Raw genomic sequence first — 26,825 nt, 5'->3', positions numbered from 1 at the left:
GCAAGAAGATATTTTGACAAAAGCAGAAAAACATTTTTGAAACACTAAAGGACACCTCCCTTCCTTTGCCCATTTGATATCAAGACGGGTTAACTAATCTATGGAAATCTAAGAAACTAATCTTACAGGGAAAGGGATATGCTTCTATTTCTCCAGATGGATCCAACGAACTCATATGACTTCCTCTTCAGAAGATTCAACCTAAGGGGGCCCCCAACATTCAGACTAGAGATGATACAACAAAAACTTCAGGAAGAAGGAATTCTGATACAAGCCATGTCAACTTTAAAAATTTCCAAAAAAACACCACACTGGACGTCACCAACCTTATGATCTCCCTACTTGGGGACAGATAAATACCCTTACTAATCAAGCTGCAAATCTGATTTCTCAAAAGGGAATGTCTTGGAATCCTGAAAATATTTTTCTTTGCTATGCTTGCTTTGCATGCTTTTGCTTCCCCTGCTCAGGCTGACTTGATTGATCACACTTAACGGGCTTATATACCTAACCCCCCGTTTTTTACTGTAGGTTATAAAATGGACAGATATAAGACCAATCATATCCACTAATGACTCAACACATATGCCCCCTCCTTGGAACCTGGAGGGGCCCTCTCATCCTGAAGAAGAAGAAAAACTAATTAATCTCTCTAGGTTATGAAGTCCTTTCTTTGTATATAGGCCCAACAGAATTATGCATAAATGTTAGCTGACAAACTTGGGCTTCCGCCCTGCCTCTAAAAGAGGACTTTTGGACACTGCTTGAATTATTTACTACTCTTTCTTTGTCCATGAACCATGTTTATACTACTAAAACTTTAGGGAAAGAGTTAAGGCAAGAACAAAGAACACTATGCAAAGGGTTTACTAACAAGAACTTTAAATATATTCCTGTTCATTGGGACAAATATCAGGCCAAATCAGGAAAATTAATGTTTATGGCTAATCATACAATTGTTGATTGGGGACCCCATGGTATATGGTTATCTAACTGCTCAGATGATATTAACAACACTATATATGATTATATTATTTAAATAACATAGAAGGTTACTAATACTACAATGAAGCATTACCATGACAGAGGACTTCTTGGATGGCTTGACAGTGGAGTGGCCCCCACCTCGTCCTTGAGTCGTTCTTGATAGACAGACTGGGCCTGAGCAATGGGACATCTGGAAACTTGCTACAAGCATCGAGGAACTTGGGACTTGGACTGGACATTTCACAGGGGCTAATCATAGCCATAGCAATTATTTCTTTTGCTATAATCAATCATATTTTATACAAGCCTGTGTTCCACTTCCTTTTGTTGTAGCTATAGGAAACTTACAATTCAATAAGACTTTATGTTCTGTAACTTGCATAAATTGTAAACTATATACTTAACTCCTCTATTTCCTTGAGAAATGACTCCCTTTTGATTTTTCGATTTCAACATCATCTATGGTTACCAATAAATCTCCAACAGCCCTAGGAAGAAGGTCCCATGGCTGGTCTTGCTACCCAGTTACTTACTAAATTGCTCCGACGATCTAAACGATTCATTGGATGGCTGATTTTTGGCATTTTGAGATTAATAGCTATTTGCACCACTGCTGCTGTCACTGGTGTTGCTTTACAAACCTCAATTCAAACACGTAATTTTATTAAAAATTGGACTAAACATGCCCATGTTAGGGGAAGCACACTGATTGAAACCGCCCACAGGCACCAGAGTAACCATCTGCGTGAGTTGTTTTATGACAGGAGATCCTGATAAGGAATACGGAACTAATAAGCCACCACCAATCGGAAGAGTTTGGGAAAGGTCTAAAGGAGACACTGCATGTCCGTCCACTTCCCAGAATCCCTCTTGCTAGCATACATCTTGGCTGAGCGATGAGTGCACCACCAGGAAAGACTCTGAATTAGAATGATTGGCCAAAGACCCGGAAACTAATCCCATCACCATAAAACCCGACACTGTGAGCCACCCAGCAGAGCAGTTCTCCTGGGTTCCCTTACCCTACTGCTCTCCACCTGGGTGCCCTTTCCCAATAAAATCTCTTGCTTTGTCAGCACACGTGTCTCCTTGGACAATTCATTTCCGAGGGTTAGACAAGAGCCCAGTTTTGGGCCCTGGAAGGGGTCCTCCTTCCTGCAACAAATGGCGACAACACCCATACTATGTGGGCCACTCAATCTCAGATAGATGAGGATATTCAAGAGGAAATACAGGAACTAAAAACAGCCATCAAATGGGTTGGAGATCAATTAACAGATGTACAAAAACAGGCAATGTTAAAATGTGACTGGAATTCTACTCTATTTTGTGTTATTCCTGTTCATTCCAACAATAATGCCTACAACTGGGAACAAATCAAATTTCATTTACAAAACATACATGATAATGTCTCTCTGAATGTACAATTATTACAAATAGAAATATTTGAAACCTTTTCTAATAATCTGCCCGCTTCCACTAATTTGAAAACTTTAGCTGAACAACTAGCTAATTATTATCTAGGCTAGACCCACGCGGATGGTTTCAAAGCATTACTCACAACATTGGGTCTAGAACTGTAATTTTAATGACTGTCTTGATAATTATTATTTCTCATCTACCGTTGCCTTCATGCAAAGATTGTTAAAACTAAACAAACTCTAATGGTCAGAGCTCTTTTTACAAATATTATAAATAAATAAGGGGGAATTGTCAGGGAATGTTTAAAAGGAGGATTCCTGTGTGCTGTTTCTCGCAAATCCTTTGTTTCTTTTTAAGCGGAACAGCATTCTGCTCCCAGGAACTGGGGTCATTGTGTGAGACAGGCTTGAATCTCCTTTAGTAAACATTCTCTTTTTGACAAAACTGCTTAGTCTCGATCCCCCTTCTTGAGATATGGATTGTCTCCTGACCTTGTGACCATGATCATCCCTTGTTCCCTTGGTAACGGTTACTGTATATTTGGTTTTCTGATTTTTATCATCGACGAAAGATTCTTGTACTACAGCCTATATATACTCACAGAAAAATCATTAAAGTACCTTTGCTCCATCAGAGCTTGGGTCCCCGTGTCTTTCTTTCTTTCTTTCTCTCTCTCTCTTCGGCTGATTCCTCGGAGCGCAGAGACCCGTCTTGCTCACTCTCCTGCCCGGGCTTCTAAGACTCTCTCGAGAAGGCACCCTGTGCCTTCACCCCCACTAGAGAGGGCACCCGGTGCCTTAGTGAGAAACTCAAGTCCTGTGTCAAGGACTTTACTGATTTTCTGCATAAACCAGGGAGTATCAGCCTCTTTCTCTCTTTAACTTTCTTATCATCGCCTCCGGATGTCCAGGTCCCGGTCCATTAAAGGACACCAAGAGTTTCCCCATCTATTTCCCATGAAGTGATGGGACCGGATGCCATGATCTTCATTTTCTGAATGTTGAGCTTTAAACCAGCTTTTTCACTCTCTTCCACTTTCATCAAGAGGCTTTTTAGTTCTTCTTCACTTTCTGCCATAAGGGTGGTGTCATCTGCATATCTGAGGTTATTGATATTTCTCCCAGCAATCTTGATTCCAGCTTGTGCATCTTCCAGCCCAGCATTTCTCATTATGTACTCTGCATGTAAATTAACTAAGCAGGGTGACAATATACAGCCTTGACCAACTCCTTGTCCTATTTCCATCCAAGCACCCTCAGCAGGGTGCTGTAGCCAGGTAGTTATTAGTCCAGTGAGGGCTGTGTATGTGATGCTTTAGGGGGACAAAGTAGTGAGAAAGAAGCCCTTAGGTGTCTTTTGTTAAATTATATATATACATATATATATATACACACACACATATATATACGTTTGATAGAAGCATAGTTGACACAGTATTTCATGTGCACAGCAACTGGACTCAGGTATATGTATACACACAAATTATTTTTGAAATTAATTTCCAGTAGAGGTTATTATAAGATATTGACTATAGTTCCCTGTGATATACAGTAGACCTTTGTTGCTTGTTGCCTATTTTTTTTTTAAATTAGAAACGTAGCATTCTGTTCCTACTAAGTCAAACAAGTAGAATCAAACATCAAAAAAATTTTAGTAGGGCAAAGATTCGTAAGTTTTCTAAAATTTATACATTCTACATATTTATATATATATATATACACACACACACACATACACACACGCACACATATACATATATGCATAGAGAAGCTTCTCTACTACACATGATGAGGGCTAACAAAGAACATCCAGAGGAAAGGAGAGATGTAGAAATTGGAGAACATCAACTAACTGACATGGGGGCTCTGAACATGAAATAGAAAAACTGAAACAAACTAGGTATAAGTAGAAGGTCATCATAGAGTTCAGCTGTTTTAAAACATTTCTGCTCAATAGAAACCTATCAGGATCTCTGGCCCAAAAGAGAAAAACCTGGGCATATGTATTTTTCAAAAAATTCCAAGATAATTCTGATATGCCTGTGGATTTCAAACGCAATTAGAGGTTTTTCTTTCAAAAGGTTTTTCTATTCCACAGTAGTTTTGGTGATATAGAGTCCTACTGTTTTCCTGCTGACCAATCCAAGACCTTCAGTGTTTGCTCAGGCACATTCCACTCCAATTAACAGCCCAGGAAGCCTAATTTGCCTTAGGCTCTGGTTGGCCACCCCCCCCCCCCGCCCCGCCCCCACCATTCAGAGGTATGCATGAAAAAGTGCTGCTGCCTTGTGGACATTTCCTGTAACTACAACTTGACCACAAACCCTCAATGGCAACTCAAACTCACAAAACTTGGGGTTATGTGATTGACAGCTGCCCTCAGGAAATGCTCTGGGGCTGGTATTGCAGAAATAAATTCCAAACACAACCTTCTTTTAGGAAGCCAACTGCCACCGGTCAATTTACCTCACACCCCTTAAGGAAAAACCACACCCAAACCTCCACCACAAGACAAGATGCTTAGCATCCCTAATTGCTGCAGAAATGCCGAAGAGAACGACAATGGGAAATCAAATCCATCAGTCACAATGTTCATCCTGACAGGTCTACAAAGAATACACACAGGTGAGAACCTAGAGGAAAAAAGATTCCCCTACACTGTCCATGAAGGAAAAAACTGGCAACGGTCAGTACAATGGACATTCTCTCAAACCCTGAAACAAACTCTAAAGAGGGGCTAATCCTAGGATTTGGAATTCCCACACCTGGGCCTATCTCCTAAGAAAACCACAGATCAAAAGGAACCTGCACCCCGACCAAGACTGCCGTTCAGTTCAGTTAAGTCGCTCAGTCATACCCGACTCTTTGCGATCCCATGGATTACAGCACACCAGGCTTCCCTGTCCATCACCAATTCCCGGAGCTTGCTCAGACTCATGTCCATTGAGTTGGTGATGCCATCCTACCATCTCATCCTCTGTCATTCCCTTCTCCTCCTTTCCCAGCATCAGGGCCTTTTCTAATGAGTCAGTTCTTCGCATCAGGTGGCCAAAGTATTGGAGCTTCAGCATCAGTACTTCCAATGAATATTGAGGACTGATGTCCTTTAAGATTGACTGGTTTGATCTCCTTGTAGACCAAAGGACTCTCAAGAGTCTTCTCCACCACCACAGTTCAAAAGCATCAAGCCTTCAGGACTCAGCTTTCTTTATGGTCCAACTCTCACATCCATACACGACTACTAGAAAAACCACAGTCTTGACTATATGGATCTTTGTTGGCAAAGTAGTCTCTGCTTTTTAATATGCTGTCTAGGTTTGTTGTAGCTTTTCTTCCAATGAGCCAGTGTTTTTAATTTCATGGCTGCAGTCACCATCTACAGTGATTTTGGAGCCCAAGAAAATAAACTCTCTCACTGTTTCCATTGTTTCCCCATCTATTTGCCGTGAAGTGATGGGATGCCTTTTCATACTGTTCATAGGGTTCTCAAGGCAAGAATAATGAAATGGTTTGCCATTCCCTTCTCCACTGGACCACATTTTTTCAGAACTCTCCACCATGACCTGTCTGTCTGGGGTGGCCCTACACGGGGCTCATAGTTTCACTGAGTTAGACAAGGCTGTGGTCCATGTGATTAGATTGGTTAGTTTTCTGTGATTGTGGTTTTCAGTCTCTCTGCCCTCTGATGGAGAAGGATAAGAGGCTTATAGAAGCTTCCTGATGGGAAAGACTGACTAAGGGGGAAACTGAGTCTTGTTCTGATGGGCTGGGCCATACTCAGTAAATCTTTAATCCAATTTTCTCTTGAAAGGCAAGGCTGTGTTCCCTCCCTGTTACTTGACTTGAGGCCAGACTGTGGTGGAGGTAATGAAGATAATGGCGACCTCCTTCAAAAGATCTCAGTGCCCCCAACCCTGCAGCAGGACTATAAAGAAAGCTGAGCATGGAAGAATTGATGCTTCTGAACTGTGGTGTTGGAGAAGACTATTGAGATTCCCTTGGACTGCAAGGAGATCCGATCATTCCATCCTAAAGGAAATCAGTCCTGAATATTCATTGGAAGGACTGAAGCTGAAACTCCAATACTTTGGCCACCTGACTCATATGAAAAGACCCTGATACTGGGAAAGATTGAAGGCAGGAGGAGAAGGGGACGACAGAGGGTGAGATGGTTGGATGGCATCACCGACTCAATGGACATGAGTTTAAGTAAACTCCAGGAGTTGGTGATGGACAGGGAGGCCTGGTGTGCTGCAGTCCATGGAGTTGCAAAGAGTTGGACATGACTGAGCAACTGAACTGAACTGATGGGATACCATGATCTTAGTTTTTTTAATGTTGAGTTTTAAGCCTGCTTTTTCACTCTCCTCTTTCCTTCATCAAGAGGCTCTTTAGTTCCTCTTTACTTTCTTCCATAAGGATAGTGTCATCTGCATATCTGAGGTTATTGGTATTTATCCCTTCAATCTTGATTCCAGCTTGTGCTTCTTCCAGCCCGGCATTTTGCATGATATACTCTGCATATATCTTAAATAAACAGAGTGACAATCACAGCCTTGACCCAGTCCTTTCCCAATTTGGAATCAGTCCATTGTCCATGTCTGGTTCTAACTACTGCTTTTTGACCTGCATACAGATTTCTCAAGAGGCAGGTCAGGTAGTCTGGTATGCCCATCTCTTTCAGAATTTTCCATAGTTTGTCGTGATCCACATAGTCAAAGGCTTTGGCATAGTCAATAAAGCAGAAATAGATGTTTTTTGGAACTCTCTTGCTTTTTCTATGATCCAATGGATGTTGGCAATTTGATCTCTGGTTCCTCTGCCTTTTCTAAATCCAGCTTCAACATCTGGAAGTTCTAAGCTCATGTACTGTTGAAGCCTGGCTTGGAGAATTTTGAGCATTACTTTGCTAGTGTGTGAGATGAGGGCAATTGTGTGGTAGTTTGAGCATTCTTTGGCATATTCTTTCTTTGGGATTAGAATGAAAACTGATCTTTTCCAGTCCTATGGCCACTGCTGAGTTTTCCACATTTGCTGGCATATTGAGTGCAGCACTTTCACAGCATCATCTTTTAGAACTTGAAATAGCTCAGCTGGAATTCCATCACCTCCACTAGCTTTGTTCTTAGTGATGCTTCCTAAGGCATACTTGACTTTGCACTTCAGGATGTCTGGCTCTAGGTGAGTGCTCACACCATTGTGGTTATCTGGGTCATAAGATCATTTTTGTATAGTTCTTCTGTGTATTCTTGTCACCTCTTCTTAATATCTTCTGCTTCTGTTAGGTCCATACCATTTCTGTCCTTTATTGTGCCCATCTTTGCATGAAATGTTCCCTTGGTATCTCGAATTTTCTTGAAGAGATCTCTAGTCTTGCCCATTCTATTGATTTCCTCTATTTCTTCGCACTGATCACTTAGGAAGGCTTTCGAATCTCTCCTTGCTATTTTTTGGGACTCTGCATTCAAATGGGTATATCTTTTCTTTTCTCCATTGCCTTTTGCTTCTCTTCTTTTCTCAGTTATTTGTAAGGTCTCCTCAGACAACCAGTTTGCCTTTTTGCATTTCTTTTTCTTGGGGATGCGTTTGATCACTGCCTCCTATACAAGTCACGAACCTCTATCCATAATTCTTCAAGCACTCAATAAGATCTAATCCCCTGAATCTATTTGGCACTTCCACTGTATAATCATAAGGGATTTGATTTAGGTCATACTTGGAATGGTTTAGTGGTTTTCCCTACTTTCTTCAATTTAAGTCTGAATCTGGCAATAAGCAGTTCCATGATCTGAGCAGCTCTTGGTCTTGTTTTTGCTGACTGTAATAGAGCTTCTCAAATGCAAATAGTATAATCAATCTGATTTCGGTATCAACCATCTGGTGATGTCCATGTGCAGTGTGTAGAGTCATCTCTTGTGTTGTTGGAAGAGGGTGTTTGCTATGACTAGTGCATTCTCTTGGCTAAACTCTGTTATCCTTTTCCCTGCTTCATTTTGTACTCCAAGGCCAAACATGCCTGTTATTCCAGGTATCTCCTGACTTCCTATTTTTGCATTCCAGTTCCCTATAATGAAAAGGCACCCCACTCCAGTACTCTTGCCTGGAAAATCCCATGGATGGAGGACCCTGGTGGGCCGCAGTCCATGGGGTCGCTAGGAGTCGGACACGATTGAGCGACTCCACTTTCACTTTTCACTTTCATGCATTGGAGAAGGAAATGGCAACCCACTCCAGTGTTCTTGCCTGGAGAATCCCAGGGACGGGGAAGCCTGGTGGGCTGCCGTCTATGGGGTTGCACAGAGTTGGACACGACTGAAACGACTTAGCAGTAGCAGCATAATGAAAAGGACATCTCTTATTGGTGTTAGTTCTAGAAGGTCTTATAGGTCACCACAGAACTGTTCAGCTTCTTCAGCATTAGCAGTTGGGGCACAGACTTGGATTACTGTGATACTGAATGGTTTGCTTTGGAACCGAACAGGGATCATTCTGTCATTTTCGATAGCACACCCAAGTACTGTATTTCAGACTCTCTTGTTCACTGTGAGGGCTACTCCATTTCTTCTAAGGGATTCTTGCCCACAGTAGTAGATATAATGGTCATATGAATTAAGTTTGCCCATTCTGGTCCATTTTAGTTCACTGATTCCTAAAATGTTGATGTTCACTCTTGCCATCTCCTGTTTGACCACTTCCAGTTTACTGACTCACGGACCTAACATTCCAGGTTCCTATGCAACACTGTTCTTTACGGCATTGGACTTTACTTGCATCACCAGTCACATACACAACTCAGTTGTTTTTGCTTTGGCTCTGTCTCTTCATTCTTTCTGGAGTTATTTCTCCACTCTTCTCCAGTAGCATATTGGGCATCTACTGATCTGGGGAGTTCATCTTTCAGTGTCATAACTTTTTGCCTGTTCATAGGGTTCTCAATGCAAGAATACTGAGGTGGTTTGCCATCCCCGTCTCCAGTGGACCACATTTTGTCAGAACTCTCCACTGTGACCTGTCCGTCTTGGGTGGCCCTACACGGCATGGCTCATAGTTGCATTGAGTTAGACAAGGCTATTATCCATGTGATCAGATTGGTTAGTTTTCTGTGATTGTGGTTTTCATTCTGTCTGCCCTTGATGGATAAGGATACGAGGCTTGTGGAAGTTTCCTGATGGGAGGCACTGGCTGTAGGGGAATCTGGGTTTTGTTCCGACTGGCAGGTCATGCTCAGTGAAATTTGTATCTATTTTCTGTTGATAGACAGGGGTTGTGTTACCTCCTTTTGTTTGGTGTCAGGGTAAACTACATAGGGGTGATGGCACTGATGGCAACTTCCTTCAAAAGGACGTATGCCAGCACTGCTGTATTCTGTGCCCCTGACCCTGCAGCAAGCCAGTCAACCCACCCCTCCGCCAGAGACTGGACACTCAGGTAACTCTGGCTCAGTCTCTTGTGGGGTCACTGCTCCTTTGCTCCTTTCTCCTGGGTCCTGGCGCACATAATGTTTTGTTTGTGCCCTGCAAGAGTCTGTTTTGCCAATCCTGTGGAAGTTCTGTAATCAAATCCCACTGGCCTTCAAAGTCCAATTCTCTGGGGGTTCTCAGTCCCTTACCAGATCTGCAGATTGGGAAATCTGTTGTGAGTCCTAGAACTTTTCTAACAGTGCAAGAACTTCTTTGGTATAGTTGATCTCCAGTTTGTGGGTTGTCTTCTCAGTGGCTCTATGGAGGTGCTAATGGTGACCTCCTCCAAGAGGACTTATGCCACATGCCATGCCTCCCAGGTCTGCTGCAGCCAGAGCCCCTGTCCCCACTGCAGGCCACTGCTGACCCAACGTACCTCTGCAGGAGACACTCAAACATTCAAAGGCAGGTCTGGCTCAGTCTCTGGGGAGTCTCTGGGTCCCAGTGTGCACAAGGTTTTGTTAGAGCCCTCCGACTGCAGTACTGACTCCAGTAACCAAGACAGACAACCAACAAAATCTCCACTGAGAGATTAAAGCTTAAACAAAATGTACATATATATTATGGACTACTGCTCAGCCATAAAAATATGCCACTGAAGTGAGGAAGCTATGCCCCTGGCAGCCACAGGGATGGACTTTGAAGAATCACACAAAGGGAAATCAATCAGGCAGAAGAAGACAGTAGTATGTATATGATGTACCTTCCAGGCAAAAGAGAAACTGACATACAGAGTAACAAATTTACAACCAGAAAAGCACAGGAGAATTGGAAGCCCAACAAAGGGTCCCCAAGGGGGGAAAAAAAAAAGTGAAAAACAAGGAATGAACTGAGAGGTCCCAACTACCTTAGACATGGGATTCTGTATCTGTAGTAGATAAACCACAAGGATTATCCTCTTCATCCCTTCCTTCCTTCCTTCCACATAAACACAGAAATCTATCTCTAGGAGAGTATCCACAGAATTTATCCCCTACCTTCCTTCATTGTATACACAGAAAACTGAATCTGAGATGCACAATCCACAAGGACCTAATGCTCAGCAATCAGCTCAACTTATATGGCAAAAAATCCAGGAAAGAACACAGATTACCCATAGATACATCATATCTGAATCAGGTGGTTGTGTGCTGACAACAGTCACAGCATTGCACATCAACTGCACTGCAACATAACACAGGCATGACATTAAAGAGAAGGAAAGAAAGTCAGTGCCTACTTTATTCCCCTCCACCTCCCTGACTGGGGATGCTACCTCATCCCTGGAGCCTAAGAAGGCTTGGGTCCCACTGCTGGACTGAGGTGGGTTCGATATAGCCTGGCAGGGTTCCCTTCACTGAGCCCTTCTGAAACGTCTACTGTCTGCTTTCTTCTGGCTCAGACCAGACTCCCCAGCAGGATCCAGGCCTCCAGGGACTGGGGGGCAATATTACGAACCTTGCACGTGCCCTCGTGCTGGGCATTCCAGTTCAAGCTTCCTTCTCAGCAGTGTCACCACTCATTTTTCTGAATATGGAAAATACCTTGCATGAAGCTGTGAGGCTTTGTGGCAGAAATAAAACTGAAAGTTCTGGGATAAACGTGCTGATTATAGAACACATGTAATCCAGCTTTCTACAAAACACCAGTAAGAACAATACCTTATGTTTGTGTCACACTTTATCAGATTTTCATTTATAGCTTTTTGGTACTGCTTCCTAATAACCAATTTCATAAGGTTTTCAAGAACTCCTCTGGTTCCTTCTTCAATAGCTCTGGTCTGACCTCTGCCCCTGGGACCAATGTAGGTCCCTCAGCTCCTCAAAGCCAGATCTCTGTCCTGCTTGCCAGAGTTGTAATGAGTCATTAAGAGCACTCCAGTTGCTACCACACACCTGCAAGCAGACAGCCGTGTCTGGAGCCCAGCAAGTATCATAGGCTAGACCCCAGAGCCCCTGGGAACCAGAGATGTGGAGTACATGGGGCAGGACAGATAGATGACAGGGAGAAGGGGTGCTGGGCAGTGTCCATGGCCAGGCCTGGGAGCAGCAGTTCCAGCCCTGCCTGCTGCTGCTAAGTCGCTTCATTCATGTCCAATTCTGTGCGACCCCATGGACTGCAGCCTACCAGGCGTCTCCGTCCATGGGATTCTCCAGGCAAGAACACTGGAGTGGACTGCCATTTCCTTCTCCAATGCATGAAGGTGGAAAGTGAAAGTGAAGTTGCTCAGTCATGTTTGACTCTTAGCGAACCCATGGACTGCAGCCTACCAGGATCCTCCATCCATGAGATTTTCTGGGCAACAGTACTGGAGTGGGGTGCCATTGCCTTCTCCCGCAGCCCTGCCTAGACCTCACCTAAAACCCAAGCTCCCTGACCCTTGGCCCCTCCCGTCAGGCTTTTCTGTTCCTGTGTCCTCAGAGACCTCTGCCCATATCCTCTTCCCCCAAACCTGGCTTTTTTAGCATGGGAAATCCCATGGATAGGGGAGCTTGTGGGTCATAGTCCATGGGTTCACAAAGAGTCTGACAGGACTTAGCCACTAAACAGCAACGAGTAGATGAGAAACAAAAAGAAACATGAAAGTGAAGTTGCTCAGTCATGTCCGACTCTTTGCGACCCCATGGACTGTAGCCTACCAGGCTCCTCTGTCCATGGGATTTTCCAGGCAAGAGTACTGGAGTGGGTTGCCATTTCCTTCTCCAGAGTATCTTCCCAACCCAGGGATCGAACCCAGGTCTCCGGCATTGTCAGCAAGACGCTTTACCGTCTGAGCCACCAGGGAAGTCAAGATGAGAAACCAAAGGAATGTTTAAAAAAAAGAATACAAAGCAATGAAAAATCCTGTCACTGTCTTTAGAAGGTAACTGAGAACCAGCTGTCACCCTGGACACTTTCAGATGAATATACACAGTTGGAAACTGTACCATGTTCCCACATTCTACCACACACATTCCTGCCCATAATGTGATAGCAAAGACTTGTGAAATAATAACAATAATCATGTTAATCAACCTCTGCTATTCATGACCATACTTTTAAGACATTTTCAATGTGTATTTGTTGAAAATTTAATCAGTGCTAGGCATTCGCTAGGGGCTTCCCTTGTGGCTTAGACAGTAAAGAATCTGCCTGCAATGCAAGGGACCTGGGTTCAATCCCTGGGTTGGGAAGATCCCCTGGAGAAGGAAATGGCTAATGTCTAACTGGAAGGACTAATGCTGAAGCTGAAGCTCCAATACTTTGGCCACTTGATGTGAAGAACTGACTCACTGGCAAAGACCCTGATGCTGGGAAAGATTAAAGGCAGGATGAGAAGGGGACGACAGAGGATGAGATGGTTGGATGGCATCACTGACTCAATGGGTGATGGACAGGGAAGCCTGGTATGTCACAGTCCATGGAGTCAGAAAGTCAGACATGACTAAGCAACTGAACTGAACTCAACTGAATGACTCCAGGACATTAGATCACTAGAGAACTCCCGGGCCCATAGAACACTGATAGGTTAGCACCCTCCCAAAGGCCTCCATCTCAACACTTGACTAAGCCACACCCCAAAGCCAGAAGGCTGTAGTGCCGAACACCCCAGACCTTTCAACCAAACAGAAGCACAACCCCGCATGGTGGCAGACAGGGTGCCCAAAGCCATACTGAATCCATGGACACCCCAAAGCACTCTATTGGACCCAGCCACTGCTCTTCAGAAAGACGAGGTCTAACTCCACCCACCAGAACACAGACACAAATCCCCCCAAGTAGGAAACCTTCACAAGGCACTGATCCCACCCACACATGGAGGCAGACTCCTAGGTTAAGAGAAATTACAATACTCCACTATGCAGAAAGCAGACCTCAAACACAGTAAATAAACAAAATGAAATGACAAAGGAACATCCAGCAGTTGAAGGACCATGGTTAAAACTGACAAGACCAAACAAATGAAGAGGAAATAGGCAGTCTACTTGAAAAAGAATTCAGAGGAATGATAGTAGACTTGATCCAGAATTTTGGAAATAAAATGGAGGCTCAGATAAATGGACTAGAGGCACAGATTGAGAAGATACAAGAAATGTTTAACAAGGACCTTGAAGAATTGAAGAATAAACAATCAACAATGAACAATGGAATAACTGAGATTAAAAGTCACTGGAGAAACCATAATTGAAAAAGACACACGTACCCCAATGTTCACTGCAGCACTATTTACAACAGTTAGGACATGAAAGCAACCTAGATGTCCATCGACAGATGAATGAATAAAGAAGCTGTGGTGCTACGTATATACAGCGGAATATTACTCAGCCATAAAAAGGAATGCATCTGAGTCAATGGTAATGAGGTAGATGAACCTAGAGCCAATTACACAGAGTGAACAAGTTAGAAAGAGAAAAACAAATATTGTATATTAACACACATGTAGGGAATCTAGAAAGATGGCACTGCTGAACCTATCTGCAGGGCAGCAATGGAGACGCAAACAGAGAACAGACTTACGGAGATGGTGGAGGAGGAAGGAATGGGTGAGAGTGGCATGGAAACATATGTGCTACCATATGTAAATTAGAGAGTCAGTGGGAATTTGCTGTATGACTCAGGGAACTCAAACTGGGGCTCTGCGACAACCTAGAGGAGTGGGATGGGATGAGAGGTGGGAAGGAGGTTCAAGAGGGAGGGGACATATGTAAACCTATGGCTGATTCATGTTGATGTATGGCAGAAACCATCAAAAGTAATTATCCTCTAATTAAAAATGAAATAAAACTCTGTTTAAAAAAAAAAAAGACAGCTATAGAGTACCTTCCTCTTACTGATTGTTGGATCTATTCCAAGCTACATTGCATCAACCCCTGGGAGAATAAGAAATCTCAAGAGACCACCTCGTAAATGCTTTGCAAAGTACACATTAGAGTAAATGAATGGAACTTTACACACAGTGAAATGGCTTAAACAGTGGCACCAAATGCAGTGTCAGTGATGAACTCCACAGGCTTTCCTGAGAGGCCTGCCAGTCAGCCCCACTAAATCTCCTTGAACAAGGAGCAAGGCACGGGGACATGAGTTATGTAGCTTCCTGGGGATAATGCAGGTCATTGCAAAAGGAATTTTGATGCTCTCAGTTTAAGAAAATAAGAGTCAGAGCTACTCGCTGCTAATTAATATTGACGTACTTCACATATAAAAAGCTGATCTCTCATTTACAACTGGTCAAGCAGATAAATCAAACCCACGTCCAGGTATAGGCCTCTTCCCTGTCTGATTGTCAACTTACTCTCCTACCCACCAATCAATGACAGTTCAACTCTACCCTGGTTTAGGAACACATACAGTGGTCCTGCCAGAGCTCCATCCATGCCGGGTTAGGAGATACAGTGTTCATGAAGCCTGCCCAGCTCGTCCGCTACAGAGCCCATGTTCTGAATTTGTTTTCCATTAGTGACATTCCCTTACAACCTATCTACACTGCCTGATCCATCTTCCTCTCTCCTCTGCATTGTAGCACTTGCTCGCCTGCAGTTCTCCAGCTTCACTATCACTGAGAACAATCCCTTCACATCTTTTTTTTCTCATCCTCCAATTACCCCTACCTGACAACAGAAATCTCAAAGTTCAAATCAGCCACTCCAGGTATTCTGAACTCTATACCCATTCCCAACTCCTCGGACTTTTGTCAAATTTCCACTCTCTCCTCATTTCCCTCTTTTCCCTGGTTTGCCCTTTATCCCCCTTGTTTCACTATGACTCATCATCCATCCTCCCAGACGTCTCAGCTCTTGCAGCTTGTGTTTCAGCCCATCTTGGAGCTCAGTAAACCACCATCCTTACCATCCAAGTAAATGAATCAATCAGTTCAGTTCAGTCGCTTAGTCGTGTCCGACTCTTTGCGACCCCATGAATCGCAGCATGCCAGGCCTCCCTGTCCATCACCAACTCCCAGAGTTCACTCAGACTCACGTCCATCGAGTCAGTGATGCCATCCAGCCATCTCATCCTCTGTTGTCCCCTTCTCCTCCTGCCCCCAATCCCTCCCAGCATCACAGTCTTCTCCAATGAGTCAACTCTTCAAATGAGGTGGCCAAAGTACTGGAGTTTCAGCTCCAGTACTCTCTCCTCCAAAGAAATCCCAGGGCTGATCTCCTTCAGAATGGACTGGTTGGATCTCCTTGTAGTCCAAGGGACTCTCAAGAGTCTTCTCCAACACCACAGTTCAAAAGCATCAATTCTTCGGCGCTCAGCCTTCTTCACAGTCCAACTCTCACATCCATACATGACCACAGGAAAAACCATAGCCTTGACTAGACGAACCTTTGTTGGCAAAGTAATGTCTCTGCTTTTGAATATGCTGTCTAGGTTGGTCATAACTTTCCTTCCAAGGAGTAAGTGTCTTTTAATTTCATGGCTGCAGTCACCACCTGCAGTGATTTTGGAGCTCAAAAAAATAAAGTCTGACACTGTTTCTACTACAACATCTATTTCTGATGAAGTGATGGGAACGGATGCCATGATCTTCGTTTTCTGAATGTTGAACTTGAAGCCAACTTTTTCACTCTCCACTTTCACTTTCATGAAGAGGCTTTTAAAAAGTTCCTCTTCACTTTCTGCCATAAGGGTGGTGGCATCTGCATATCTGAGGTTATTGATATTTCTCCCAGCAATCTTGATTCCAGCTTGTGCTTCTTCCAGTCCAGCATTTCTCATGATGTACTCTGCATGTAAGTTAAATAAGCAGGGTGACAATATACAGCCTTGACATACTCCTTTCCCGTTTTGGAACCAGTCTGTTGTTCCATGTCCAGTTCTAACTGTTGCTTCCTGACCTGCATACAGATTTCTCAAGAGGCAGATCAGGTGGTCTGGTATGCCCATCTCTTTCAGAATTTTCCACAGTTGATTGTGATCCACACAGTCAAAGGCTTTGGCATAGTCAATAAAGCAGAAATAGATGTTTTTCTGGAACTCTCTTGCTTTTTCCATGATCCAGCGGATGTTGGCAATTTGATCTTTGGTTCCTCTGCCTTTTCTAAAACCAGCTTGAACATCAGGAAGTTCATGGTTCACATACTGTTGAAGCCTGGCTTGAACAATTTTGAGCATTACTTTACTAGCGTGTGAGATGAGTGCAATTGTGCAGTAGTTTGAGCATTCTTTGGCATTGCCTTTCTCTAGGATTGGAATGAAAACTGACCTATTGGAATGAATCTATTCATTCTATTGGAATGAATCAATAGAAGAGCTTAAAAATGTGCCTCCCAAGTATTAAACACCCAAGAAAAGCTGTTTTTCCTTCTCCTCCTCTTTTCCTACTATTATTATTATTAATATTTTTTACCCTGCAAACTCTTTCCACCATCACTAATTCCACCCTAATTCAATAACTAAAAAGTGAAGTGAAATTGCTCAGTCGTGTCTGACTCTTTGTGACCCCATTGTCTGTAGCGTACCAGGATTCTACATCCATGGGATTTTCCAGGCAAGAGTACTGGAGTGGGTTGCCATTTCCTTCTCCAGGGGATCTTCCCAACCCAGGGATAGAACCTGGTCTCCCGAATTGTAGGTGGACACTTTACTGTCTGAGCCACCAGCGAAGTCCAAAGCATCACTAAAATGATCTAAATCTAAAAATAAAAAAGGGGGGGGGGGAGTGGAGAGGAATTCCCTTGTAGTCCAGTGGTTAGGACTGAGTTCTCTCATTGCCAAAGGCTAGGGTTCAATCCCTGGTTGAGGAGCTAAGTGGCTTTCCTGGTGGCTCGGATGGTAAAGAATCTGCCTGCAATGCAGGAGACCTGGGTTGGATTCCTGGGTTGGGAGGATCCCTGGAGAAGAAGGAAATGGCAACCCACTCCACTGTTATTCCCTGAAGAATTCCATGGACAGAGAAGCCTGAAGGGCTACAGTCCACTGGATAGCAAAGAGTCGGACACAACTGAGCGTCTTTCACTTGGGGAACTATACCACAAGCTGTGCTTCACGGCCAAAATTAAAACCTTTAACAACAACAACAACAAAATAAGCTCATTGACACAGAGAACAGATTTAATTAATGTCTTGCTGGAAGTGCATTCACTTCCTTCGACTCGGCGGGTAGCAACAGCATCTAAGAGCTTTGCAAACAGTTGAGATATTCACTGGACAGAGGAGCCTAGCGGGCTACGGTCCATAGGGTCACAAAGAGTCGGACACGACTGAGCGACTTACCACGCACACTTAAAAATACTCGAACAGCGTGCATTCCCCTCTCTCTGCAGCTCCCGTCTCCGGTCAGCTGATGGCTGGGAGGGGACGGGTTTCACCGCCGCTGGCCTTCGACTCCCCAAAAAAGAACCGAGGCGTGGCACCCTGGGACGTCCTTCCCAGGGAGGTGCCAAGTGATGCCACCATGACTCACTCTCTCCTCTGTGCTCGCCTCCTGGCTCAGCCGAGAGAGATATGGCTGGGGGGCCTCGAAGCACGCAGGAGCCTGGGGAGGGGTCCCAGGCCAAGGTTAGGCAGGGGCTGCCGCAGCCGCATTTCCGCACCACAGCTCCAACAGCGGAAGACCCCAGAGTAAGATGGCGGAGGAAGCGTGCGGAGGCGGGGCCGAGGAAGCGTGCGGAGGTGGGGCCTAGGAAGCGCGACTCCCTCGAGTTTATTGGACGCGCCTGGAGGCGCTGGACTTAAGCAGCGCCAGCCTTCCGCTTGCTCGCTTTGGACCAGTACTTCTTCCTTCTCCCAAGCCTGTCGCTGAAGGCTAGATGGGAGCACTCAAACTGGGCTCGCCCTGCCCCGCCCCACCGCAGCCCCAGACACCCCGCCCTCCACCCCATGCCAAGGCTTCCACGTCCCTGCACTCCTCCTGTACCTGGACAAGCCCCCCCCTCCCCAACCTACCCCACCAGGCAGCAACCCCCTCACCCACCCACCCCCCCCCCAACAACCCGCACCTGGGCTCCTGGGGAACGGGTGATGCCCGCCCAGAAGCTGGAGGCATCAGAAGACTGGGGTCCCCTGTGTCATCTACAGGACTCACCTAACTGATTGCAAATGGAGAGTGTCAATGTCTTGGGAGGAGAAGGCAATGGCACCCCACTCCAGTACTCTTGCCTGGAAAATCCCATGGGCGGAGGAGCCTGGTGGGCTGCAGTCCATGGGGTCGCTAAGAGTCGAACACGACTGAGGACTTCACTTGCACTTTCCACTTTCATGCATTGGAGAAGGAAATGGCAACCCACTCCAGTATTCTTGCCTGGAGAATCCCAGAGATGGGGGAGCCTGGTGGGCTACCGCACTCTACTGGGTCGCACAGAGTCAGACGCGACTGAAGCGACTTAGCAGCAGTGTCTTGGGAACCCCTGTCGTTGTGGCAGCATGGAACAACTTTCACTCCCTGACAACTACTTTAGGTTATTAAAATAGAAAAAGGGCAGAACCAGCTGCTTCATGAAAGACTTATAAATTTAGCCTTACTTTTGCTCACAAGGAAAAATATATATTCAGCTTACCTACACAACATTGCTTCTTAAAGTCCTAGTTTTTAAAAGTCCAGGTAACAAAGCAAACTATAGATTCAGTGCAATCCCTATCAAGCTACCAATGGTATTTTTCAGAGAATTAGAACAAATGATTTCACAATTTGTATGGAATTACAAAAAACCTCATATAGCCAAAACAATCTTGAGAAAGACGAATAGAACAGGAGGAATCAACCTGCCTGACTTCAGGCTATACTACAAAGCAACAGTCATCAAGACAGTATGGTACTGGCACAAAGACAGAAATATAGATCAATGGAACAAAATAGAAAGCCCAGTGATAAATCCATGAACCTATGGACACCTTATCTTTGACAAAGGAGGCAAGAATATACAATGGAGAAAAGACAATCTCATTAACAAGTGGTGCTGGGAAAACTGGTCAACCACTTGTAAAAGAATGAAACTGGAACACTTTCTAACACCATACACAAAAATAAACTCAAAATGGATTAAACATCTAAATGTAAGACCAGGAACTATAAAACTCCTAGAGGAAAACATAGGTAAAACACTCTTTGACATAAATCATACCAGGATCCTCTATGACTCACCTCCCAGAGTAATGGAAACAAAAGAAAAAATAAACAAATGGGATCTAATTAAACTTAGAGCTTTTTACACAACAAAGGAAACTATAAGCAAGGTGAAAAGACAGCCTTCAGAATGGGAGAAAATAATAGCAAATGAAGCAATGGACAAAGTATTAATCTCAAAAATATACAAGCGACTCCTGCAGCTCAATTCCAGAAAAATAAGCAACCCAATCAAAAAATGGGCCAAAGAACTAAACAGACATTTCTCCAAAGAAGACATACAGATGGCTAACAAACACATGAAAAGATGCTCAACATCACTCATTATCAGAGAAATGCAAATCAAAACCACTATGAGGTACCATTTCATGCCAGTCAGAATGGCTGCTATCAAAAAGTCTACAAACAATAAATGCCAGAGAGGGGGAGGAAAAAAGGAAGCCTCTTACACTGTTGGTAGGAATGTGAACTAGTAGAGCCACTATGGAGAACAGTGTGGAGATTCCTTAAAAAACTGGAAATAGAACTGCCATAGGACCCAGCAATCCCACTGCTGGGCATGAAAGAGATAGGTGTACCCCAATGCTCATCACAGCACTGTTTACAATAGCCAGGACATGGAAGCAACCTAGATGTCCACTGGCAGACGAATGGATAAGAAAGCTGTGGTACATATACACAATGGAATATTACTCAGCTATTAAAAAGAATGCATTTGAATCAGTTCCAATGAGGTGGATGAAACTGGAGCCTATTATACACAGAGAAGTAAGTCAGAAAGAAAAACACCAATACAGTATATTAACACATATATACGGAATTTAGAAAGATGGTAACGATGACCCTATATGCGAGACAGCAAAAGAGACACAGATGTAAAGAACAGACTTCTGGACTCTGTGGGAGAAGGTGAGGGTGGGTTGATTTGAGAGAATAGCATTGAAACATGTATATTATCATATGTGAAATAGATCACCAGTCTAGGTTGAATGCATGAGACAGGGTGCTCAAGGGCTGGTGCACTGGGATGACCCTGAGGGATGGGATGGGGAGGGAAGTGGGAGGGAGGGTCATGATGGGGAACACATGTACACCCATGGCTGATTCATGTGAATATATGGCGAAAACCACCACAATATTGTAAAGTAATTAGCCTCTAATTAAAAAAAAAAAAAAAAAAAGTCCAGGTAACAAAATACCCTGCATATGCTAAGTGAAAGTAATCAGCTTGACAAGGAAAATACTGCATGATATCTCTTGTATATGAAATCTAAAAAATATGAGAAACGACTGAATATAACAAAAAAGAAGCAGACTTACAGATATAGAGAATAAATTAGTAGTTACCAGTAGAAATGACCCAGATAACCACGATGGTTTGATCACTTACCTAGAGTCAGACATCCTGGAGTATGAACTAAAGTCGGCCTTAGGAAGCATCACCACAAACAAAGCTAGTGGAGGTGATGGAATTCTAGCTGAGCTATTTCAAATCTGAAAAGATGATGCAGTTAAAGTGCTGCACTCAATATGCCAGCAAATTTGGAAAACTCAACAGTGGCTACAGGACTGCAAAAAGGTAGGTTTTCATTCCAATCCCAAAGAAGGGCAATGCCAAGGAATGCTCAAACTACCGCACAATCGCATTCATTTCACATTACCCTAGTGATGCTCAAACTTCTCCAAGCAAGGCTTCAAGAGTATGTGACCCGAGAACTTCCAGATGTAAAATAGGATTTAGAAAAGGGAGATGAATTGGAGATCAAATTGCCAATATCTCATGGATCATAGAAAAGCAAGGGAATTTCAGATGAACATTTGCTTCATTGACTACACTAAAGCCTTTGACTGTGTGGATAATAACAAACTGGAAAACTCTTAAAGAGATAGGAATACCAGACCACCTTGCCTGTCTCCTGAGAAATCTGTATGGAAGTCAAGAAGCAACAGTTAGAACTGGACAGAGAAAAACAGACTGATTCAAAACTGGGAAAGGAGTACGTCAAGGCTGTATATTGTGATGCTGCTTATTTAACTTACATGCAGAGTACATTATGTGAAATGCTGGGCTGGATGAAGCACAGGCTGGAATCAAGACTGCTGGGAGAAATATCAATAACCTTAAATATGCAGATGACACCACCACCACCCTTATGGCAGAAAGTGAAGAACTAAAGAGTCTCTTGATGAAGGTGAAAGAGGAGAGTGAAAGAGCTGTCTTAAAACTTAATATTCAAAAAACTAAGATCACCTTGTCCCATCACTTCGTGGCAAGTAGATGGGGAAACAATGGAAACAGAGAGACATTATTTCCTTGGGCTTCAAAATCACTTTGGACAGTGACTGCAGCCGTGAAATTAAAAGACACTTGTTCCTTGGAAGAAAAGCTATGATGAACCTAGACAGCTAATGTATTAAAAAGCAGAAACATCCCTTTGCTGACAAAGGTCCATATAGTCAAAGCTATGGTTTTTCCAGTAGTCATGTATGGATGTGAGCGGTGGACCATAAAGAAGCTTAAGCTTCGAAGAATTGGTGCTTTTGAACTGTGATGTTGGAGAAGTCTCTTGAGAATCCCTTGGACTGCAAGGAGATCAAGCAAATCAATCCTAAAAGAAATCAACCCTGAAAATTCATTGGACGGACTGATGCTGAAGCTCAAAGTCCACCTGATGTGAAGAGCTGACTCTGGAAAAGACGGTGATGCTGGGAAAGACAGAGGTCAGGAGGATAAGGGGACGAGAGAGGACAAGATGGTTGGATGACATCACTGTCTCAATGGACGTAAGTTTGAGCAAGCTCCAAGAGATGGTGAAGGATAGGGAAGCCTGCTGTGCTGCAGTTCATGGGTCGCAGAGTCAGAGCTGACTTAGAGACTGAACAACAACAACAACAACAACAACAATGCTCAAATCCATTTGGATCTCCAAATTAAACTGGAGTTTCACGGTGTTATCTTGAAAGTCTTCCCTGAAGCTAGCCTAAACCGACACAGTTGTGGTTCACAGAAAACCCAAAGTTGCAGAAACCAGTTAACAAACAAGCTGGAGCGAATGACTTACCCTAAGTCCACAAGCGTCCGCCAGGGCTGCACTCGGGAGTTTTAGGACGTCAGCCGGAACCATCTCTCCTGAACTCTCAGCTCTGCTTGCTGATGTCCTCCTCACACAGGTGGCTCTGCCTTTACAGAAGTGACAAACTTTTGGTAAAGTTTGGCCTTTACCAAACGCCACAAGGAGAAGGCAATGACACCCTACTCCAGTACTCTTGCCTGGAAAATCCCATGAACGGAGGAGCCTGGTAGGCTGCAGTCCATGGGGTCGCTAAGGGTCGGACACGACTGAGCGACTTCACTTTCACTTTCCACTTTCATGCGTTGGAGAAGGAAATGGCAACCCACTCCAGTATTCTTGCCTGGAGAATCCCAGGGACGGGGGAGCCTGGTGGGCTGCCGTCTATGGGGTCACACAGAGTCGGACATGACTGAAGTGACTTAGCAGCAAAGGCCACAAGCTGACGTCATGTCTGCTTCCACCCGCGCAGGCCAACCTCACTTCGCAACTGCTCCCAACGGAAATAGAGCTTCTCTTCACCGGAAGCTCAGCCCTGAGTTCTGATTGGCCACTCTCTCAATCTTGAGCCAATCATTTTGGCCAAGGTGGATGGAACATGCTCATTGGCCAGGTGGAGGTCACGTGACCGTCCTCTCTAGGAAACTTGCCAACTGTTCGCCCTGAATCTGTGTCGGGCACTGTGTTGGTTCCATGCGTGGAGGCCAGGATCCAGTTTCTGTGTTCTTTGTTTCCTGGGATGTACCTGCTGGCAACCTCTTCCCATACCTAGCCGTCCTTTGTTTACAAAAGAATTCCTGATTCATCTCCTCCCTCCTAAACCCCATTTCACCCACTCATACCACAAAGGAGCAAGACCACCTGTTTGAAGACACGGTGGGGGTCGCCCCCCAGCCCCCAGTCTTGCTCTTTGTGTCCTTTTACACGGATTCATTCAGTCAACAAACCTCCACTGAGCACCTGCTACACGCTGGAATAGGTTTGCAGGACCGTTAGTTCGTGGTACTGGGCGCCAGCCAGGGGCCTCCCAAAGGGATCCAGTTTTTGTTTGAGGAAGAGACTGGAGGTGAGCTTCCAGTCCCACTCTGCCACCCACTGTGTGGGCTTGAGGAAGTGTTCCCTCTCTCGGGCCCCTCCTTTGTTATCTGCAAAATGAAGCGCTAGGGAAAATGAGGTCCTGGAACCCCCTCAACTCTGACATACTGTGGTTGGGTCTTAAAACCTGTTTCTCCAGCTGTGAGTCAGCCTGTGAGCTCTATGGACAGTGACCACAATACTCCAGGAAAGGGCTGGGCTGAGATGAGTCCAAGATCACACAGCTGTGTACCTTAATCCCTCTCCCTCCCAGCTGGTGGTGGCACCAGGGCAGAGGAGGATCAGGACTTCCCGTGCCTGTGAGGACCCTGGCTCTAGGTCCCCATGAGGTTGCCTGTTGCTGCTCCAGAAAAATCTCTTCTGGGGCATTTGTGATTCCCAAGCCCTCCCAACAGAAGGTCAGCTTTGGGGCTCTGAAAGGAAGTAGAGGGAGCACACAGGATGGGAGGAGAGGGTGAGGTGGAAGTCCCATGCAGCCTGTCCACCATCCACCTCCCCTTCCTCCCCCACCCCCACTTTCTCCCTGTCTTTCTCACAGATGAAATCGGTCATGGATTCTTTTTTTTTTTTTCTTTCTTTTTTTATCAACTAAATAGGACATGAGTTTGAGCAAACTCTGGGAGATAGTGAAGGACAGGGAAGCCTGGTGTGCTGCAGTCCATGGGGTCACAAAGAGCCAGACACAACTGAGAGACTGAACAACAAAAACTACATCTGAAGCATTTGGCAAATGTTTCCACATATGTTATTTCTTTAATGAGGGTTACATCGGTGTCTTCCTTTCTCTAATACTCTTCCCTTTCTTTGGGGGAATTGCTTCACAATAGGAGAATAACTCCCTGGAAGATCTAAGAAAGATAGTAGCTCTAGAGTCTTTTTTCCTTCTTGATTTCTCCCTTCCATACAAGCAATCATTTTATAGGTTGAGAATAAGAAAATGAATATTCTCTACCTTAGTGACCTTTGAATTTTGCTTGTTTACCCCAAAAAATGAAGTTTTAAAAAAAAATATGTTCCCTCAACACATTTTTGGGTTGGCATCTAAAGTTTTTTACTAAAAAATAAACTAGTTCAAAAACTGTAATTGCTGATATATTGCAAAAATTTACATTTTTATATGTTATTACATCACTCAAATCTCTTCAATTAAATCTAAATACCACAGCAACTTAATAATCTTCTTCATCGTTCTAAGAAATATAAGGAAATGTTCTTTAAATTTTGGGAAAAAAGTTTAATCATCCCTGTCCTTTTTTGAGTTCCCATTGCATTCCACTACATTGCAGAATTTTATCCTAACGTGTAGTTGAATGTCTATTACTGAATATTCTATCATATTTTCTTTCTTTCTTTTTTTTTTTTTTTCGGTCATGGATTCTTGAAACAGAAACTCTTGATGTGTTGGTGGAGGAACCTCTGTGAAGCAGGCTCAGTGCAGAGAACATTTTCTTCTGAAGGAGTCTAGTTTCTCTTCACTCTGAACATTTGGGGACTCTAATTAACTCCCCTGGTCAGTCTGTCACTTTGTGTCAGTTCACCTCATTAATTCATCTATTTCCTTTTATTTAGCTCATCCTTTTTTTTTCAAATAAGGAAGACATTAGAAAACAGAGAACCTAAGAACAGAGACTGGATTAGCTGTCCTTCCAAAAGACAGGAGCAGCAGCTGGTAAGACATGTGCGTGAGTGAGTGAGGTCACTCAGTCATGTCTGACTCTTTGCAACCCCATGGACTGTAGCCTACCAGGCTCCTCTGTCCATGGGATTTTCCAGGCAAGAATACTGGAGTGGGTTGCCATTTCTTTCTCCAGGAGATCTTCCTGACTCAGGGATTGAACCCAGGTCTCCCACACTGTAGGCAGATGCTTTACCGTCTGAGCCACTAGGGAAGTCTTCCACCTCCTGGGGCCACATACTCACTCACCGCTGCTTCTCTTTGTCCAGCACTAGGTCCTCCCCTCTTTGAGTCTATTGGTTTCTATCCAGTTCCACTGCCAGAACCCTGGTTTAAAGTCTATCCTTTGTCCTCAGAAAACTGAAGTGGCCTCCTCATGTTTCTCCCACATCCACTCTCCTGTTCTCCTCACTACAGCCAGGGTGATTTATTAAAAATTGAAAATGTACTCAGTGGTTTTCCACTGCTCGTGAGATAAACGTCAAAACCTTAAGCCTGGAGTGGAGCCAGATTATGATCTGCCCACATTCGGTGGCCTTTGCTGTGGTGTCCCTTTTTGGAGATTATACAGCCCTGTCCCTTGTCTATCATTGCAAAGGTGCTGATGAACAGGGAGAGAAATGTGAGCACACACTTAAGAACCAGTGCATAACTCACCTCTTCTTTTTCTTTTTCTCTGGCAAAGATGATAAGTATATAGACTGCTCTGTCAGCCCAAGACGAGAGGGAAAATGCCATGGAGCAGAGCCATGTGAGCATATATATATATATCATGTGGTATGTAGTGTGTACTATCTAGCATGTAGTATGTACTATACATGAATCATGTAGTGTGTACTATGCAGCATGTAGTATGTAGCATGTATATACAGCACAGCTTCTTTGGTCTGGATGAAGGCTAATTCTCTGATGCTTTTCTTACATTCATAAATTCCTATGATTTCTATAGATAGTGCTGCATTTTGGTATTTTTCTTTCTTCGGGTCAGTTGTTGTTCAGTCACTAAGTCACATCCAGCTCTTTGCAAACCCATAGACTGAAGCACACCAGGCCCTGTCCTTCACCATCTCCTGGAGCTTGCTCAGACTCATG

At 44.2% G+C, this 26,825-nt stretch overlaps 1 long non-coding RNA gene across 10 annotated transcripts in view; it reads right to left on the bottom strand.

Moving 5' to 3' along the window:
• LOC109575668 (uncharacterized) overlaps positions 1-23,452 on the bottom strand; it is a 142,309-nt gene extending 118,857 nt beyond the window's left edge. For 9 of the 10 annotated variants that reach the window (XR_011562609.1, XR_011562615.1, XR_011562618.1 and 6 more), the window contains exon 1: positions 22,955-23,452. This is a non-coding gene — a long non-coding RNA (uncharacterized lncRNA). Of the gene's footprint in view, positions 1-18,043; positions 18,595-22,954 lie in introns of those variants that run through there. The other variant, XR_011562611.1, reaches the window with a different exon arrangement.
• Between the last annotated feature and the right edge of the window lie 3,373 nt (positions 23,453-26,825).

The sequence above is a fragment of the Bos indicus genome, chromosome 21 (assembly GCF_029378745.1).
Source record: "Bos indicus isolate NIAB-ARS_2022 breed Sahiwal x Tharparkar chromosome 21, NIAB-ARS_B.indTharparkar_mat_pri_1.0, whole genome shotgun sequence".
Taxonomy (NCBI): Eukaryota; Metazoa; Chordata; class Mammalia; order Artiodactyla; family Bovidae; genus Bos; species Bos indicus.
The sequence above is the reverse complement of the archived record's forward strand: the minus strand, read 5'-3'. Positions and strand labels throughout refer to the sequence as shown.